Below are 18,630 nucleotides of genomic sequence, written 5' to 3' on the forward strand. Positions count from 1 at the left end.
TGGAAGCCTAATATCGAAACCGCAAACTGCCGGATCCAAGCGGAGAGGACCTCCAAGACGATTGTGCATATCGACACAGACATCAAGCTTTTACAGAGATGCAAGATAGTATTCTGTAAACTGTCTGTGCTGTTATATGTTCGGTCTGAGGCCAGAACTCTCCATTCGCCTGACGACGGGGCAAAACCCCGAAAGCTTGTGAGTTTACTATCAAATAAATCGGTTGGACTTAAACCTGGTGTTCTTACTGTGTGTGCCTCAGGGGTCAGTGCTGGGCCCATTGCTGTTTGTTATCGATATCAACGATTTGGATGAGAATGTACAAAACAAAGAACAAAGAACAACACAGCCCGGGAAACAGGCCCTTCGGCCCAACGAGCCCGCGCCGCCATTTTAACATTATGAGTCCCCCCCCTCCACCCATGACCCTTGCCTACGCTTATGGCATTCCACGTTGAGGGGAGACTAATTTAGGGACAATTTGTTAACACCAATCAGCCTAATAGCACATCTTTGGGGTGTGGGAGGAAACCGGAGCACCCGGAGAAAACCCACGCACGCACGGGGAGAATGCACAAACTCCCACAGACACCGGCCCAAATCCATGTATCTGCACAGCAAACAGTGATAGTCACTGAGCTGTCGTGTTGCCCGTCAGTTGGTCCAGTTTAAGCGTACACTAACGACGTGAAGCACTAGGCTACTCTCGAAACAACCAAGAGCAGCCCTCGTACGACCCACCGTGTGTATGGACAACAAGGCAGACTGAATCATCTGTGGATTAAAAGGGAAAAACACCAGTATCATCCACATCCTTATATGTTCCCAGGGACGTCCCAAGGCTCCTGAACCTTATTTAAAACAGTCTCCTATATCCCTCCATCTCCATCCTGCTCATGTGCCTGTCTAAGTAACTCTTAAACAACAGCAGAAGAGACTAAAATAGGTGGCATTGCAGACAGTGAGGAAAGTTATCGCAGCAGGATGTTGATCAGCTGGGGAAGTGGGCCAGAGAAATGGCAAATGGAGTTCAATGCAGGTAGCTGTGTGAGGTGTTGCATTTTGGAAGGTCAAATCAAAGTAGGACTTTCACAGGTAGGACCTTACGGAGAATTTTGTGGAACGGAGAGATAGTCACTGGGAGATAGGGCAGTGAAGAAGGCTTTTAGCATGCTGGCCTTCCTCAGTCAGGGCACTGAGTATAGAAGATGGGAAGTTATGTTGCGGTTGAACAAGACATTGGTGAGGCTGCAACTGACGTATTGCGGTCGCCTTGGTATGGGAAAGATGTTATTAAACTGGAGGGGGTGCAGAAGAGGCTTACAAGGATGTTGCCAGGACTCAAGAGACTAAGCTATGGGGAGAAATTGGACAGGCTAGGATTTTTGTCTTTGGAGCGTGAGAGACTGAGGGGTGATCTTGTAGAGGTGTATAAGTTAGTCAGAGGCATGCATAGGGTGAATGCACTCAGTCTTTGTTCCCAGGGTTGGTGAGGCAAGAACTAGAGGGCAAAGGATTAAGTTAAGAGGGGAAAGAATTAATGGGAACCTGAAGCCCAACATTTTTACACAGAGGGTGGTACGTGTGTGGAATGAGCTGTCGGAGGAAGTGGCTGAGGCAGGGACATTAAAACATTTAAAAGGTATTTCAAGAGATACGTGGGTAGGGAAGGTTTAGGGAAGTGAATGCAAGCAGGCTTTTTCCACTGAGGCTAGGGGAGAAAAGACTAGAGGGCATGGGTTAAGGGTGAAGGGGGAAAAGTTTAAAGGGAATATTAGGGGGGGGCTTCTTCATGCAGAGAGTGGTGGGAGTGTGGAATGAGCTGCCGGATAAATGCGGGGTCACTTTTAACGTTTAAGAAAAGCCTGGACGGGTTCATGGATGAGAGGGGTGTGGAGGGATATGGTCCAAGTGCAGATCAGTGGGACTAGGCAGAAAAATGGTTCAGCACAGGCTAGAAGGGCCCAAAGGCCTGTGTCTGAGCTGTAGAGTTCTATGTTTCTATGGTTTAGGGGGATATGGGCCAAATTCAGGCAAATGGGGTGATCTTAGATGGGCATTTTGGTAAAATGGACCAGTTTGGGCCTTAGGGCCTGTCTCTGTAGATTGTACGGTTCTATGATTCTGTGAGTGACTTATTTCCATCCCAGGAAACAAAACCACGGAACACAGAAACCCTTACGATCAATCTGTGACATAAGAAAATATAATAACAGCCCTTCCTCCCTCACTCCATTGTTCCCTCTCACTTCCTCTCTCCATCCCTCCCTCTTTTTTTTCCTTCTTCCCTCAAGCCTTTGCCTTCCTTACTTCCTTCCTCCCCCTCCCTCCCTCCCACCCTTCCTTCCCCCTTCCTTCCCTCCCTCCATCCCTCCCTTCTTTGCCCCCTCCCTCCCTCCCACCCTTCCTTCCCTTCCTTCCTTCCTCCCTCCATCCCTCTCTTCTTTGTCCCCTCCCTCCCTTCCTTCCCTCCCCCTTCCCTTCCCTCCACCCTATCTTGCCTCAGCTGGAAGCCAAGCTGCAGACAGTACTGGGGCAGCACAGTGGTGAGCACTGCTGCCTCACAGTGCGAGGGACTCGTGTTCAATTCCTGGCTTGGGTCACTGTCTGTGCAGAGTCTGCACATTCTCCCCGTGTCTGCATGGGTTTCCTCCGGGTGCTCTGGTTTCCTCCCACAGTCCGAAAGACGTGCTGGTTAGGGTGCATTGGCCGTGCTAAATTCCCCACAGTGTACCCGAACAGGCGCCGGAGTGTGGCGACTAGGGCATTTTCACAGTAACTTCATTGCAGTGTTAATGTAAGCCTACTTGTGACACTAATAACTAAACTTAAACTGAGAGATGACTTTGATTGGAGAGATCGGGATGTGGAATTGGTCTGGGTGGGGCTGAGGAATGATAGGGGAAAGAAGTTACTTGTGGGAGTGATCTACAACTAACTGTAGTCACAACGTAGGACAAAGTATACAAGAAGAAAATTTGTGTGCTTGCGATGAATGGATGGGATTAATTATGGGTGATTTTAATCCACATATGGACTGGCAATGGTAACCTAGATGAGGAAGGGGCACTGATCCCTTTGCCAGCGGAAATAACTTCTCCCTGTCCACTCTGCTGGAACCTTGTAACATGTTGAACACCTCATAAAGACCCTACAGTACAGAAAGAGGCCATTCGGCCCATCAAGTCTGCACCGACCACAATCCCACCCAGGCTCTACCCCCTTATTTACCATCTGACCCCTCTAACGTACACATCTCAGAATACTAAGGGGCAATTTTAGCATGGCCAATCCACACATCTTTAGATTGTGGGAGGAAACCGGAGCAAACCCACGCAGACACGAGGAGAATGTGCAAACTCCACACAGACGGTGACCCGAGCCAAGAATCGAACCCAGGACCCTAGTGCTGTGAAGCAGCAGTGCTAACCACTGTGCCACCGTGCCGCCCACAGTAGCACAGTGGTTAGCACAGCTGCTCGAACCTCGCCTTAACTTTCTTGGCTCGAAGGGAAATGATCGTAACTCCCCCCAGCCTCTCCACACCACTGAACTCCGTCGTCCCAGTGGTGCCGTTGCGTTAAATCTCCTTTGCATCCTCTCCAAGCCCTTGTCCTTCCCACAGTGCAGTGGCTCACAATGAGCCTGTCCCAAAATGAGAACGTTTGAGTTTGTGAGTAACCCAACCCCCAACCATTCTCCACGCCATGGATATTGGCCGATTGCACAGAAGTGGCTCCCTCCTGTTCCATTTAATCAACCTAATACAATAAATAGATTTAATTCTGAACAAATACCAATTACTTTGGAATTAACTGTGTTTTGTTTTGTTCTCCAACAGCTCAAATGTATCACTTTCACACTGGAGCAAGGCCCACACTACGGATGAAAGACCCTTCAGTGTAAAATTAGATCAGTCGTAATGAGTGGACAATCTTCCCTTTTTCTCAACCCGTTGCATTTAAATGAACTAGTTATTTTTCTAGGACAGTGCACAAGTGACTTGTTTTGATTGAGGAAATGGTCTCGCTGTATTAGAGCAGACAATTTCTATTCTGCAGGTAGCTGATTGCACGGTTAAGAATATTTATTCCCAATAAGTATCACTTTGTCTGAAAGACTGCTTTTGCTTCTGGAACGATGCAGACTGCAGAATCGCTCCGAATCAGCCCCATCGCTCCTAATTTACTCTGGGATTATCCCCACGGACCTGAAGCAGGCATGTCTCACGGAAGCATCATCGCAAAGGCTCTCGGGGAGGATTGGAATCGATTGGATGAACTTGGGGCAAACTTTGCCAGTTTGACAGTGGCCCATTTGGGCTGTGGATCGAGGAACTTTAGTTCTGAAGTAGGGCAAGTTGTATCGGAACAAGCAGCTAGGAGAACCGAGAAGATACTTTCATTCGAGGGCAAGGTTTTCTTTTAATTCAGTCATGGGCATCGCTGGCTGGCTAGCATTTATTGCCCATGCCCGTGAGAAGGTGGTGGTGAGCTGCCTTCTTATAGAGACGTATAAGATAATGAAGGGGATGGATAAGGTAGAGGTAGAGAGATTCTTCCCGCTCAGAAAGGACAGCAGGACTAGAGGGCACAGCCTCAATATAAGGGGGGGAGCAGTTTAGAACAGAGTTGAGGAGGAACTTCTTCACTCAAAGGGTGGTGAATCTCTGGAATTCTCTACCCATTGAAGTGGTGGAGGCTGCCTCGCTGAATATATTTAAGTCACTGGTAGATAGATTTCTGATAGACAAGGGAATTAAGGGTTATGGGGAGAAAGCGGGAAAGAGGAAATGATCCACTTCAGATCAGCCATGATCTTATTGAATGGCGGGGCAGGCTCGAAGGGCTAGATGGCCTACTCCTGCTCCTATTTCTTATGTTCTTATGTTCAATTTAGCACGGCCAATCCACCTAACCTGCACATCTTTGGACACCAAGGGACAATTTAGCATGGCTAATCCACCTAACCCACCCATCTTGGGACACTAAGGGGCAATTTAGCATGGCCAATCTACCTAACCCACAGATCTTTGGACACTAAGAGGCAATTTAGCATGGCCAATCCACCTAACCCACACACCTTTGGACACCAGGAGGCAATTTAGCATGGCCAATCCACCTAACCTGCACATCTTTGGACACTAAGGGGCAATTTAGCATGGCTAATCCACCTAACCCACCCATCTTGGGACACTAAGGGGCAATTTAGCATGGCTAATCCACCTAATTCACAGATCTTTGGACACTAAAGGGCAATTTAGCATGGCCAATCCACCTAATTCACAGATCTTTGGACACTAAAGGGCAATTTAGCATGGCCAATCCATCTAACCTACACATGTTGGGACACTAAGGGACAGTTTAGCATGGCCAATCGACCTTGCCTATACATTTTTGCACTGTGGAAAGAAGTTGGGGCACCCGGAGGAAATCCACGCAGAAATGGGGAGAATGTGCAAACTCCACATAGGAGTCACCCGAATTGAACCTGTGTCCCTGGTGCTGCAAGGAAGCAGTGCTAACCATCGTGCCACCATGCCGCCCCTCTCTCTAGTTCTTTGTTGAGCACTTACCTACAATCCATATAGACAACATCCACCGCATTTCAACAATGTTCTCTGTTGCTTTGTCAAAAACTTTCAATTAGATTCATCCAGACAGGTCTGGCTTTCAGAAATCTGAGAGGGCTATCCTTAAGTAAGTTAAACGACTCTCAGCGCCTGCTAATACCTACCTTGTTTATTGTTTTTCAAACCTTGCGCCACTGATGTTCAAATCGACTGGTTCATAACAATGGTCCACCAATTACTCCACACCCCTTCTCTGGCTGTTCTCGCCAGTGGATTCTGGCTTTACATGCTCCCTCCACACCTCCCTGTGAAGATCACAGCCATGGTCCCTGCTTCCCTTTTCTTTCATAATGTAAAGAATGGCTTTTGTGCTTGATCACAGCACATTGTACTAGAATTAATAGCTTTCATTTATTGCGTTGCAGTGAAATGCTCTCACTCTATAACAAGGTCCATTAAACAGGAAAAAAATAGCTTTTATTGGGAATATGGCCTACAGTGTTGGAACATTTTATGGAAAAAGGGCCAATTTATTGAAACAAACCATTTTGATACCAGACCATGTCCTCTGCGGTGTAATGAATGATTTTTTATTCCGGTGAATTCCGTTTACATTGATGGATTGGTGCAGTATTCGCTCTGGAACAAGCTAACTTACCTTTGAATGAACAGACTATAGAATCTTTTTATTGTCTTACAACAAGGAGGTGGCACGGTGGCACAGTGGTTCGCACTGCTGCCTCACAGTGCCAGGGATCCGGGTTCGATTCCAGCCTCGGGTCACTGTCTGAGTGAAGTTTGCACATTCTCCCTGTGTCTGCGTGGGTTTCCTCCGGGTGCTCTGGTTTCTTCCCACTGGCCAAAGATGTGTGGGTTAGGTTGATTGGCCATGCTAAAATTGACCCTTAGTGTTAGGGGGTTAGGAGGGTAAATAGGTAGGGTTGTGGGGATAGGGCCTGGATGGAATTGTGGTCGGTGCAATCTAGATGGGCTGAATGGCCTCCTTCTGCGCTGTAGGAATTCTATTATCAAGAAACCCGTGTCCTAGAGGCTTATCATAGAATCTTGACAGTGCGGAAGGAGGCCATTCAGCCCATCGAGTCTGCACCAACAACAATCTCACCCAGGCTCTATCGCTGAAAGCCCACATATTTACCCTGCTAATCCCGCTAACCTTGGGTCATGGCCCTGGAATCGAACCCAGGTCCCTGGTGCTGTGAGGCAGCAGTGCTAACAACGGTGCCACCTCCTGGTTGTAAGATGATAAAGAGATTCTATAGTCTGTTCAGTCAAAGGTCAGTTAGCTTGCTCCAGAGTGAATAGAGGGTTAAAAATAAGCCTAGTAAGTAGGGACATGTTCGACGCAACTTGTGGGCCGAAGGGCCTGCTTGTGCTGTAGTTTTTCTATGTTCTAACCTACACACCCCAGGACACTAAGGGGCAATTTAGCATGGCCAATCCACCTAACCTGCACATCTTTGGACACTAAGGGGCAATTTAGCATGGCCAATCCACCTAACCTGCACATCTTTGGACACTAAGGGGCAATTTAGCATGGCCAATCCACCTAACCTGCACATCTTTGGACACTAAGGGGTAATTTAGCATGGCCAATCCACCTAACCTGCATATCTTTGGACACTAAGGGGTAATTTAGCATGGCCAATCCACCTAACCTGCATATCTTTGGATACTAAGGGGCAATTTAGCATGGCCAATCCACCGAACCTGCACATCTTTGGACACTAAGGGGCAATTTAGCATGGCCAATCCACCTAACCTGCACATCTTTGGACACTAAGGGGCAATTTAGCATGGCCAATCCACCTAACCTGCACATCTTTGGACACTAAGGGGCAATTTAGCATGGCCAATCCACCTAACCTGCACATCTTTGGACACCAAGGGGTAATTTAGCATGGCCAATCCACCTAACCTGCACATCTTTGGACACTAAGGGGCAATTTAGCATGGCCAATCCACCTAACCTGCACATCTTTGGACACTAAGGGGCAATTTAGCATGGCCAATCCACCTAACCTGCACATCTTTGGACACCAAGGGGTAATTTAGCATGGCCAATCCACCTAACCTGCACATCTTTGGACACTAAGGGGCAATTTAGCATGGCCAATCCACCTAACCTGCATATCTTTGGATACTAAGGGGCAATTTAGCATGGCCAATCCACCTAACCTGCACATCTTTGGACACTAAGGGACAATTTAGCGTGGCCAATCCACCTAATCTGCACATTTTTGGATACTAAGGGGCAATTTAGCATGGCCAATCCACCAAATGTGTATATGTTTGGAGTGTGGGAGGAAACTGGAGCACCTGGGGGAAACCCACACAGACACGGGGAGAACGTGGCAAACTCCACACAGACAGTGACCCAAGCCGGGAATCGAACCCAGGTCCCTGGCGCTGTGAGGCAGCAGTGCTAACCACTGTGCCGCCCTTCCACATGTCCTTAGCCTTCAACAGTACCATGAACACTTCCCTTGTCTTGTGCCCACGGCATCTTTATCAAATTTCTCCTCGCTCCTAACTATCCCTGACCATCGGTCTTGATCCACCCAGTCACTCCCTCCCCTCTAAAAGAGAACACACCCTCTCTTTCGCTCTGAGGAGGAGTTGCACGGACTCGGAGTGTTAACTATTTCTCCTACAGGTGTTCCCAGACCAGTTGGGTTTTCCAGCAGTTTCTCTGTTTAATTCCCCCACCTCTAACCTTGGATTGTTGACCTTACTCTGGGCGTAAGCTGCTTGCTGAAGAACAAGAGGCTTCATTTTAGAATCACTCGGCCCAAATAAATGAAGATGAGCAGGTTAGGTGGATTGGCCATGCTAAATTGCCCCTTAGTATCCAAAGATGTGCAGGTTAGGTGGATTGGCCATGCTAAATTGCCCCTTAGTGTCCAAAGATGTGTGGGTTAGGTGAATTGGCCATGCTAAATTGCCCCTTAGTGTCCAAAGATGTGCGGATTAGGTGGATTGGCCATGCTAAATTGCCCCTTAGTGTCCAAAGATGTGCAGGTTAGGTGGATTGGCCATGCTAAATTGCCCCTTAGTGACACAAGATGCATAGGTTAGGGGATTAGCGGAGTAAATATGTAGGGTTACAGGAAAGGGACCTGAATGGGATCCTCTGTTGTGCAGACTCGATGGGCTGAATGGCCTCCTTCTGCACTGTCATGAATCCAAAATTCAATTAAGCAAGTGCTGAAAGTGACATAAAGGTAGGACAGCAGGATGTGTTTCTAGAATGGGGTATTTGGGTTGGATTATCAGAATGGAGGGGTGGAATTCTCTCCCTGCACCCCACCCAACACCGGAAATTCCTGCCCAAGGTCAATGGACCTTCAAATGGTCTGTCAAATTTCCAGTCCCGCCTGCGGACAGCGGGACTGGAGAATGCACCCCAGTGTTCCACAAAGAGGCACCGAGTATAGCACATGCGCAGTATCACAGATAAATGCCTGAGGGCTGGGCTATGAGTTTGTAATGTGCTGGGAGTGGGGCTGGTCGACTAGCTTGTAGGGAGGTCAGTGTAGTGCACCAATCAGTAGCATTAGCCCAGTCACTGCCCTGACATGTAATTCCTGGCTTTCTGAAGGATTACGCCGGGATTTTCCGACCCTGCTGCGGGAGAAGTGATGGTCCAACCAAAAGTCCATTGATTTTCGGTGGGATCAGACAATCCCAGTAGCTGGGAAAACCTCACCCTTCATCTCGCTGACCATCACAAAGCGATTTTGCCTCCAGTTTGCCCGTTTGAGGTTAGGAATCAAAGGGAAGAGAGTGTTCGAATGGAGTCTAGAGGCTGTACTTTGTGTCAGTGCAGCCTTCCTGGATGTGTTTCTGGGGTATGAAGTCTCACAACCCCAGGTTAAAGTCCAACATTAAATGTCTGTATAGCCTGTTGTGTGTCTATTTATGTTTATTGATATCTCTTTTTTACATCCACAGGTGATTCGGTCCGCCTTGTTGGCCAACAAGGGGCATACACGCGGTGGGTCGTGCGAGGGCTGCTCTTGGACGTTGCTTCGAGAGTTGCCTAGTGCTTCACATCGTTAGTGTACGCTTAAACTGGACCAACTGATGGGCAACACGACAGCTCAGTGACTATCATAAGAACATAAGAACATAAGACATAGGAGCAGGAGTCGGCCATCTAGCCCTTCGAGCCTGCCCCGCCATTCAATAAGATCATGGCTGATCTGAAGTGGATCAGTTCCACTTTCCCGCTTTCTCCCCATAACCCTTAATCCCCCTGTCTATCAGAAACCTATCTACCCGTGACTTAAATATATTTAGCGAGGTAGCCTCCACCACTTCAACGGGCAGAGAATTCCAGAGATTCACCACCCTTTGAGTGAAGAAGTTCCTCCTCAACTCTGTTCTAAACTGCGCCCCCCTTATCTTGAGGCTGTGCCCTCTAGTCCTGCTGTCCTTTCTGAGCGGGAAGAACCTCTCCACCTCTACCCTATCCATCCCCTACATCATCTTAAACGTCTCAATAAGATCCCCCCTCATCCTTCTAAACTCCAACGAGTACAAGCCCAGTCTATTCAGCCTCTCTTCTTAGCTCAACCCCCTCATCTCCGGTATCAGCCTAGTGAACCTCCTCTGCACTCCCTCCAGGGCCAAAATATCCTTGCGCAGTTGCGGCGACCAAAACTGCACACAGTACTCCAGCTGCGGCCTCACCAGTGCCCTGTACAGTTGCAGCAAGACCTCCCTACTTTTATATTCAATCCCCCTCGCTATGAAGGCCAGCATCCCATTCGCCTTCCTGACCACCTGCTGCACCTGCAGACTGGGTTTTTGCGACTCATGCACAAGGACCCCCAGGTCCCTCTGCACCGTAGCATGCTGCAGCTTTTCACCCTTTAAGTAATAGTCCTTCCTACCATTATTCCTACCAAAGTGGATAACCTCACACTTGCCAACATTGTATTCCATGTTCACTGTTCGTTGTGCAGGTACAGGGACCCGGGTCGGATCTCCGACTTGGATCATTGTCTGTGGGAGTTTGCACATTCTCCCCGTGCCTGCGTGGGTTTTCTCCGGGTGCTCTGGTTTCCTCCCACACCCCAAAAACGTGCTTTTTAGGCTGATTGGTGTCAATAAATTGCCCCTGAATTGGATCTCCCTTAATCTGGGGCACATATAATTCCCTAAATTTGCACCCCCTTTATTGTGGCGTTCCACTAGAGATGGACAATAACGCCGTCAATCGACGAAAGACTTGAGTGAGGAACTCACTGAGTGTTAAAATGGGCGTTAATGAGTGTTAAAATCCTCACATGGGGGATGGGGCCTTCCAGCAGGGGCTGTGGCCACATTTGAACGTCGGACTTTAACCTGGTGTTGTGAGACTTCTTACTGTGTTTACCCCAGTCCCACGCCGGCATCTCCACATCGTGTTTCTGGGGGCCATGAGGACCTGAAGGAATATCCTGTTTCCTAGCAACGGGAGGAGGAAGTTGGCAGGGATACTAGGAACACATGACTGGAGATGGTAAGCAGCAAGAACACAACACCCCTGATCCCAATGCAGGAAGTGATTCACTGATCGATGCTATACAGGAAATGGTACATTTAGCCACATCCTGGTGTGTGTGTGTGTGTGTGTGTGTATCACCCAAATCCACCCCCCTCTGCCTCCTGAAGATTACTGCAGCACATCACTCCTCACACCAGCTTACCATGCAGGTTCAGCTGTCACTCCGCACTTGCACAAGGATATATTGGCCTTGGAGGGAGTGCAGAGGAGGTTCACTAGGCTGATACCGGAGATGAGGGGGTTGGACTATGAAGAGAGACTGAACAGACTGGGTCTGTACTCGTTGGAGTTTAGAAGGATGAGGGGGGATCTTATAGAGACGTATAAGATAATGAAGGGGATGGATAGGGTAGAGGTAGAGAGATTCTTCCTGCTTAGAAAGGATAGCAGGACTAGAGGGCACAGCCTCAAGATAAGGGGGGAGCAGTTTAGAAAGGAGTTGAGGAGGAACTTCTTCACTCAAAGGGTGGTGAATCTCTGGAATTCTCTGCCCGTTGAAGTGGTGGAGGCTGCCTCGCTAAATATATTTAAGACACGGGTAGATAGGTTTCTAATAGACAAGGGAATTAAGGGTTATGGGGAGAAAGCGGGAAAGTGGAACTGATCCACTTCAGATCAGCCATGATCTTATTGAATGGCGGGGCAGGCTCGAAGGGCTAGATGGCCGACTCCTGCTCCTATTTCTTGTGTTCTTATGCTCTTATTTCTCTCTGTCTACCCTCTTCCTCACATCTCCATCCACTCAGCCCTCACACTCATTGATCCCCCTCGCAGAAGAACAGAGTACAAAACACACAAGAGAGGTTGAGAACTGGGTGTGAGCTTCCAGCCGTCTCCCATCTGACGAGTTCAGAGGAGCAGACACTAGATAGCTGTGGAGTCTCAAAGTGCTTGACGACAGAGAAAATAGAACAAAGAACAATACAGCACAGGAACAGGCCCTTCGGCCCTCCAAGCCTGCGCTGCTCAAAATAGGAGCAGGAGTTGGCCATTGAACCCCTCAAGCTGCTCCATCATTCATTATGATCATCCAATTCAATAACCTGATTCTCCCCTTGCCCCCATATCTCTTGATCCCCTTTTCCTCAGGTGCTGCAGCTAAATCCTTATTGCAAACATACAGGGTGGGATTTTCCAGCCACGCTCGCCCCCAAGGTAGGAAAGTCCTTCCCGAGGTCCATGGTCCGTGTCCTGCCTGCTACGATTCCCATGGCAGGCGGGATTGGAAAATTTCACCCATAATTGTATTGACCTCAACTGCTTTCTGTGGCAGGCTCACCACTCTATGGGTGAAGAAATTTATAGAATCATAGAACCCTACACTGCAGAAAGAGGCCCTTCGGCCCATCGAGTCTGCACCGAATGCAATCCCACCCAGGCCCGACCCCCACATCCCTGCATATTATACCCACTAATCCCTCTAACCTACACATCCCTGGACACTAAGGGGCAATTCCTTAGCATGGCCAATCAACCTAACCCGCACATCTCTGTAGGTGCGGCACGGTAGCACAGTGGTTAGCACTGCTGCTTCACAGCTCCAGGGTCCTGGGTTTGATTCCCGGCTCGGGCCACTGTCTGTGTGGAGTTTGCACATTCTCCTCGTGTCTGTGTGGGTTTCCTCCGGGTGCTCCGGTTTCCTCCCACAGTCCAAAGATGTGCGGGTTAGGTTGATTGGCCGTGCTAAAAATTGCCCCTTAGTGTCCTGAGATGCATAGGTTAGAGGGATTAAATATGTAGGGATAGGGAGGTAGGGTCTAGGTGGGACTGTGGTCGGTGCAGACTCGATGGGCCGAAGGGCCTCTTTCTGCACTGTAGGGTTCTATGATTCTTTACACATCTTCTCCTCATCTCAGTCCCAAAAAGTTTAACTCGTAGCTTTGGACTATGACACCCCTGGTTTGGACTTCCGCCACCATCAGGAACAACCTTCCTGCATCTATCTGTCTACTTCTGTTAGAGTTATGGCAGATGGGAGTCTCCAATATGCCTGGTAACTCAGGTAAGTGGCAAGGATTTAATAACATGGGTTACAGGTATTGATCTGACGTCAACAGTAAGTGAAATATCATCATATGCATAAAGATAACTTCAAAGGATGTCATCCCATCCGAGGCAGTCAAGATGAAGCGAGCAATGAGGAACGATTCAGTAGAATTCTAGATTCATATCGTGCAGAAAGACCTGCGATGCCAACTCACCAAGTATCCAACATGGGCAGACCTCGGGGTCCCTGCAGAGATGGACTTTGCTATACTAAAAGAAACACTCTCATTCATAAAAACCCATTTACTACATTTGCATCCCTTCAACTGTAACAAAAAAAATTATTAAAGTGTGTAATCCCTTATAACACCAAACCTTATAACAAAAAAATTATTAAAGTGTGTAATCCCTTATAACAACAAGAGTTGGAATCCATGTTCCAACTTCAAAGAGTTTATAACCATTTGTGGCTGTCACTCAAATTGTGAAATGAAAGGCACCCTACGGTGGTAATGGATGGCTATGAAATTAAGCATTCAGCGCTAATTCAGTAATGGTAGCCCTCAGGTTTATGGCAACAGACAGTGTGCAATAACAAACATTTTTTGAACACCTCAGGTATTTTTTAAAAATGTAAAGAGCACAAGTTTTATATGCCTTGGCAGCTTGACAGCATCCTTTGATGAGATCCTCTTGACAGGTCCTCTTGGCACTTGTGACAGTTTAATTTTGACAGATTTGTTGACAGTTCCAAGTGGTTGGGCAGGAATTTCTGGTCTCAGATTAGGTGCAGTGAAAGAATCCCAATCCTTGAATCTGATAATCCAAACCAAGTATCCCCTTCTATAAACACATTCTGCTCTCTTATGTTTATGTCACTTTCAACATCTGCTTAATTGAATTTTGGATTCCCTACAGGAGGCCATTCAGCCTATCGAGTCTGCACTGACTCTCCATTAGAGGATCCCACTCAGGTCCCTTTCCTGTAACCCTATGTATTTACCCCACTAATCCCCTAACCTACACATCTTGTGCCACTATAAGGGGCAATTTAGCATGGCCAATCCAAAGCTAATCTGCCCATCTTTGGACAATAAGGGACAATTTACCGCGGCCAACCCCCCTAATTTGCACATCTTTGAACAATAAGGGTCAATTTAGCATGGCCAATCTACCTAACCTGCACATCTTTGGACACTAAGGGGCAATTTAGCATGGCCAATCCACCTCATCTGCACATCTTTAGACACTAAGAGGCAATTTAGCATGACCAATCCATCTAATCTGTATATTTTTGGACACTAAGGGGCAATTTAGCATGGCTAATCCACCTAATCTGCACATCTTTAGACACTAAGGGGCAATTTAGCATGGCCAATCCATCTAATCTGCACATCTTTAGACACTAAGGGGCAATTTAGCATGACCAATCCATCTAATCTGCATATCTTTGGACACTAAGGGGCAATTTAGCATGACCAATCCATCTAATCTGCACATCTTTGGACACTAAGGGGCAATTTAGCATGGCCAATCCACCTAATCTGCACATCTTTGGGCTCTAAAGGGCAACTTAGCATGGCCAATCCACCTAATCTGCATATCTTTGGGCTCTAAAGGGCAATTTAGCATGGCCAATCCACCTAACTTACTCATCTTTGGACTGTGAGAGGAAACCGGAGCACCTGGAGGAGACCCACGCAGACACGGGGAGAATGTGTAACTCCACACAGCTTATAACCCCAGACTGGAATTGAACCCGTATCCCTGGTGCTGAGAGGTAGCAGTGCTAACCACTGTGCAACCGTGGAGCCCATGGCTAGATATTGGTTGGAAGGCTGGTTTGTGATGTGGAGTGATGCCAACTGCAGAGGTTCAATTCCCCTTCCCATCTGAGAGTGCTCATTAGGGTTCCATCTTCTCAACCTTGCCGATCACTTGAGGTGTGGCGATCCACGGGTTGAATCGCCATCCCCAAGTTTAATGTGGAGAAGTGTGAGGTAATTCACTTTGGTAGGAATAACAGATGTGTTGAGTATAGGGCTAACGGGAGGACTTTGAATAGTGTGGATGAACAGAGGGATCTAGGTGTATGTGTACATAGATCCCTGAAAGTTGGGAATCAAGTAGATAAGGTTGTTAAGAAGGCATACGGTGTCTTGGCGTTTATTGGTAGGGGGATTGAATTTAGGAGTCGCAGCGTCATGATGCAACTGTACAAAACTCTGGTGCGGCCGCACTTGGAGTATTGTGTGCAGTTCTGCTCCCCACATTACAGGAAGGATGTGGAGGCTTTGGAGAGGGTGCAGAGGAGGTTTACCAGGATGTTGCCTGGTATGGAGGGGAGATCCTATGAGGAGAGACTGAGAGATTTGGGGTTGTTTTCGCTGGAAAGAAGGCGGCTAAGAGGGGACCTTATTGAAACATATAAGATGATTAGGGGTTTAGATAGGGTGGACAGTGATAGCCTTTTTCCTCGGATGGAGAAAGCTAGCACGAGGGGGCACGACTTTAAATTAAGGGGGGGTAGTTATAGGACTGATGTCAGGGGTAGGTTCTTTACCCAGAGGGTGGTGAGGGACTGGAATGCCCTGCCTGCTGCAGTTGTAAATGCGCCTAGTTTGGGGGCGTTTAAGAGATCTGTGGATAGGTTTATGGACAAAATGGGATTGGTTTAGATTAGTGGGTTAGTGTTTTTTTTTAAAAGCTGGTTGGCGCAACATCGTGGGCCGAAGGGCCTGTTCTGCGCTGTAATGTTCTATGTTCTATGTTCTATGTTCTATCAGTCAGTTCTACCATTCAAAGGGCAAAGCAGCCTGGGGAAAACAGGGGATGATGGCCACTTTACTCAGTTGATGTGGAAGATGATCGATCTACAGCCAGACAAAAGTCACCAGCTTTATTTGTCCCCAGAAAGAATATGAAGGGGCACGGGGAAATGGCAAGCAATGGCATTAAATCACAATGCTCATTGGGAGAGTCAATATGAGAGGCCAAATGGCCTCCTTGGGACAACTCGGTGGCACAGTGGTAGATGTGGCACGATGGCACAGTGGTTAGCATTGCTGCCTTACAGGGACCCGGGTTCGATTCCCGGCTTGGGTCACTGTCTGTGTGGAGTTTGCACATTCTCCCCATATCTGTGTGGGTTTCACATCATACAAAACATAGAGACTTTACTGGACAGAAAGAGGCCATTCAGCCCATCGGGTCTGCACCAACCACAATCCCACACTCCGGCTTCCTCCCACACTCCAAAGATGTGTGGGTTAGGTGCAGTGACCATGCTAAATTGAGCCTTAGTGTCCCAGGATATGTAGTTTAATGGGGTTAGCGGGGTAAATACACGGGGATAGGAATTAGGTGGGATTGTTGTTGGTGCAGGCTCGATGGGCCGAATGGCCTCCTTCTGCACAGTAGGCATTCTGTGATTCTAGTCTATGATTCTTCTGTGATGGAATAATCCCATGATTAACAAAGCAGTTCTGCTTGAAGCAATGCATCCACTTCAAAGCAACTTCTGTTGATGCCTTTTCAATTTTAAAAAGAAATTTGATGCTAATTCTCAAACAGGCATGGTGAAATTTGTACACACATTTTCTGCACTCTTAATACAGGGTTTCGGATAACTGACAGAATAATTAACAATCGCATCGCCATAGCCCAGTTGAGTTATGCATCCCTTATGAAATATCTTGCCTTCAAAAGGGCTTTTGTTACGTCCTAAATGTGTTAGGGGTTGTGGGTCTTAACATTAAAAGAGGGGTGGCACGGTAGCACAGTGGGTTAGCACTACTGCTTCACAGCTCCAGGGTCCTGGGTTCGATTCCCGGCTCGGGTCACTGTCTGTGTGGAGTTTGCACATTCTCCTCGTGTCTGTGTGGGTTTCCTCCGGGTGCTCCGGTTTCCTCCCACAGTCCAAAGGTGCGCGGGTTAGATTGATTGGCCATGCTAAGAAATTGCCCCTTAGTGTCCTGAGATGTGTAGGTTAGAGGGATTAGTGGGTATAATATGTAGGGATATGGGGGTAGGGTCTGGGTGGGATAGTGTTCGGTGCAGCCTCGATGGGCCGAAGGGCCTCTTTCTGCGCTGTAGGGTTCTATGATTCAAAAAGATGCGGTCGGCACATGTAGATCCTAATTAAGAACATAAGAAATAGGAGCAGGAGGAGGCCATCTAGCCCTTCGAGCCTGCCCCGCCATTCAATAAGATCATGGCTGATCTGAAGTGGATCAGTTCCACTTTCCCGCTTTCTCCCCATAACCCTTAATTCCCCTGTCTATCAGAAACCTATCTACCCGTGACTTAAACATATTTAGCGAGGTAGCCTCCACCACTTCAACGGGCAGAGAATTCCAGAGATTCACCACCCTTTGAGTGAAGAAGTTCCTCCTCAACTCTGATCTAAACTGCTCCCCCCTTATCTTGAGGCTGTGCCCTCTAGTCCTGCTATCCTTTCTGAGCGGGAGGAATCTCTCTACCTCTACCCTATCCATCCCCTTCATTATCTTATACGTCTCTATAAGATTCCCCCTCAGCCTTCTAAACTCCAACGAGTACAGACCCAGTCTATTCAGTCTCTCTTCATAGACTAACCCCCTCATCTCTGGTATCAGCCTAGTGAACCTCCTCTGCACTCCCTCCAAGGCCAATATATCCTTCCGCAAGTGTGGCGACAAAAACTGCACGCAGTACTCCAGCTGTGGCCTCACCAGTACCCTGTACAGTTGCAGCAAGACCTCTCTACTTTTATATTCTAAACAGGTTTCATTGAAAGAAATGTTCTCTGCTCTGCACAACTTCATTGCGGTGTTAATGTAAGCCTACTTGTGACGATAATAAATAAACTTAAAACTTAAAACAAAACTGAAAGTAACTCAGCAGCCAGGCACGCGTCCAGGTACACTGAGGGGGAATTTAGCGTGGCCAGCGCTAAAATTATGGGAGGAAATGGAGAACCTGGAGAAAACCCACGCAGACATGGGGAGAACGTGCAGTCTCTGCACAGATAGTGAGCCAAGCCGGGAATCGAACTGGGGTCCCCAGCGTTGTGAGGCAGCAGTGCTGACCACTGTGCCACTCTGAATTGTAGGGGTGGGGGGGCGGGGGTGAGTGGGGAGGGTAGATGAGTCTTAACATTAACTATGGGCACCCAGCTTTACGGTCAATGATTAAATTGAGCCAATGGAGCTGAAGGGAGACATGCATGCTGGGAGCAACGACCTTGACGGATCCCTTCAGTCGGCGGCGAATATCTGGGAGGCCCCATGAACGCAAGCGGAGGCCAGCCAGCTTCGGAATTCTTGGCGAAAAGCATCGTTCAAGGAATCTCAAACAGGGGAGGCAAACTGGCCACACCTTAATGATACCACTGACAAATTATGTGATTGGTTCTTAAAGCAAACCTTCTAAATATATAACAGTTTTGTAGGAGACACTCCGTTCAGACTTTGAGGTGAAATGATGTCCTGACTTCCCAATATGAGAGGAAGGCTCAGAG

The sequence above is a fragment of the Carcharhinus amblyrhynchos genome, chromosome 31 (assembly GCF_965287045.1).
Source record: "Carcharhinus amblyrhynchos chromosome 31, sCarAmb.v2.hapA, whole genome shotgun sequence".
NCBI classification, from domain to species: domain Eukaryota; kingdom Metazoa; phylum Chordata; class Chondrichthyes; order Carcharhiniformes; family Carcharhinidae; genus Carcharhinus; species Carcharhinus amblyrhynchos.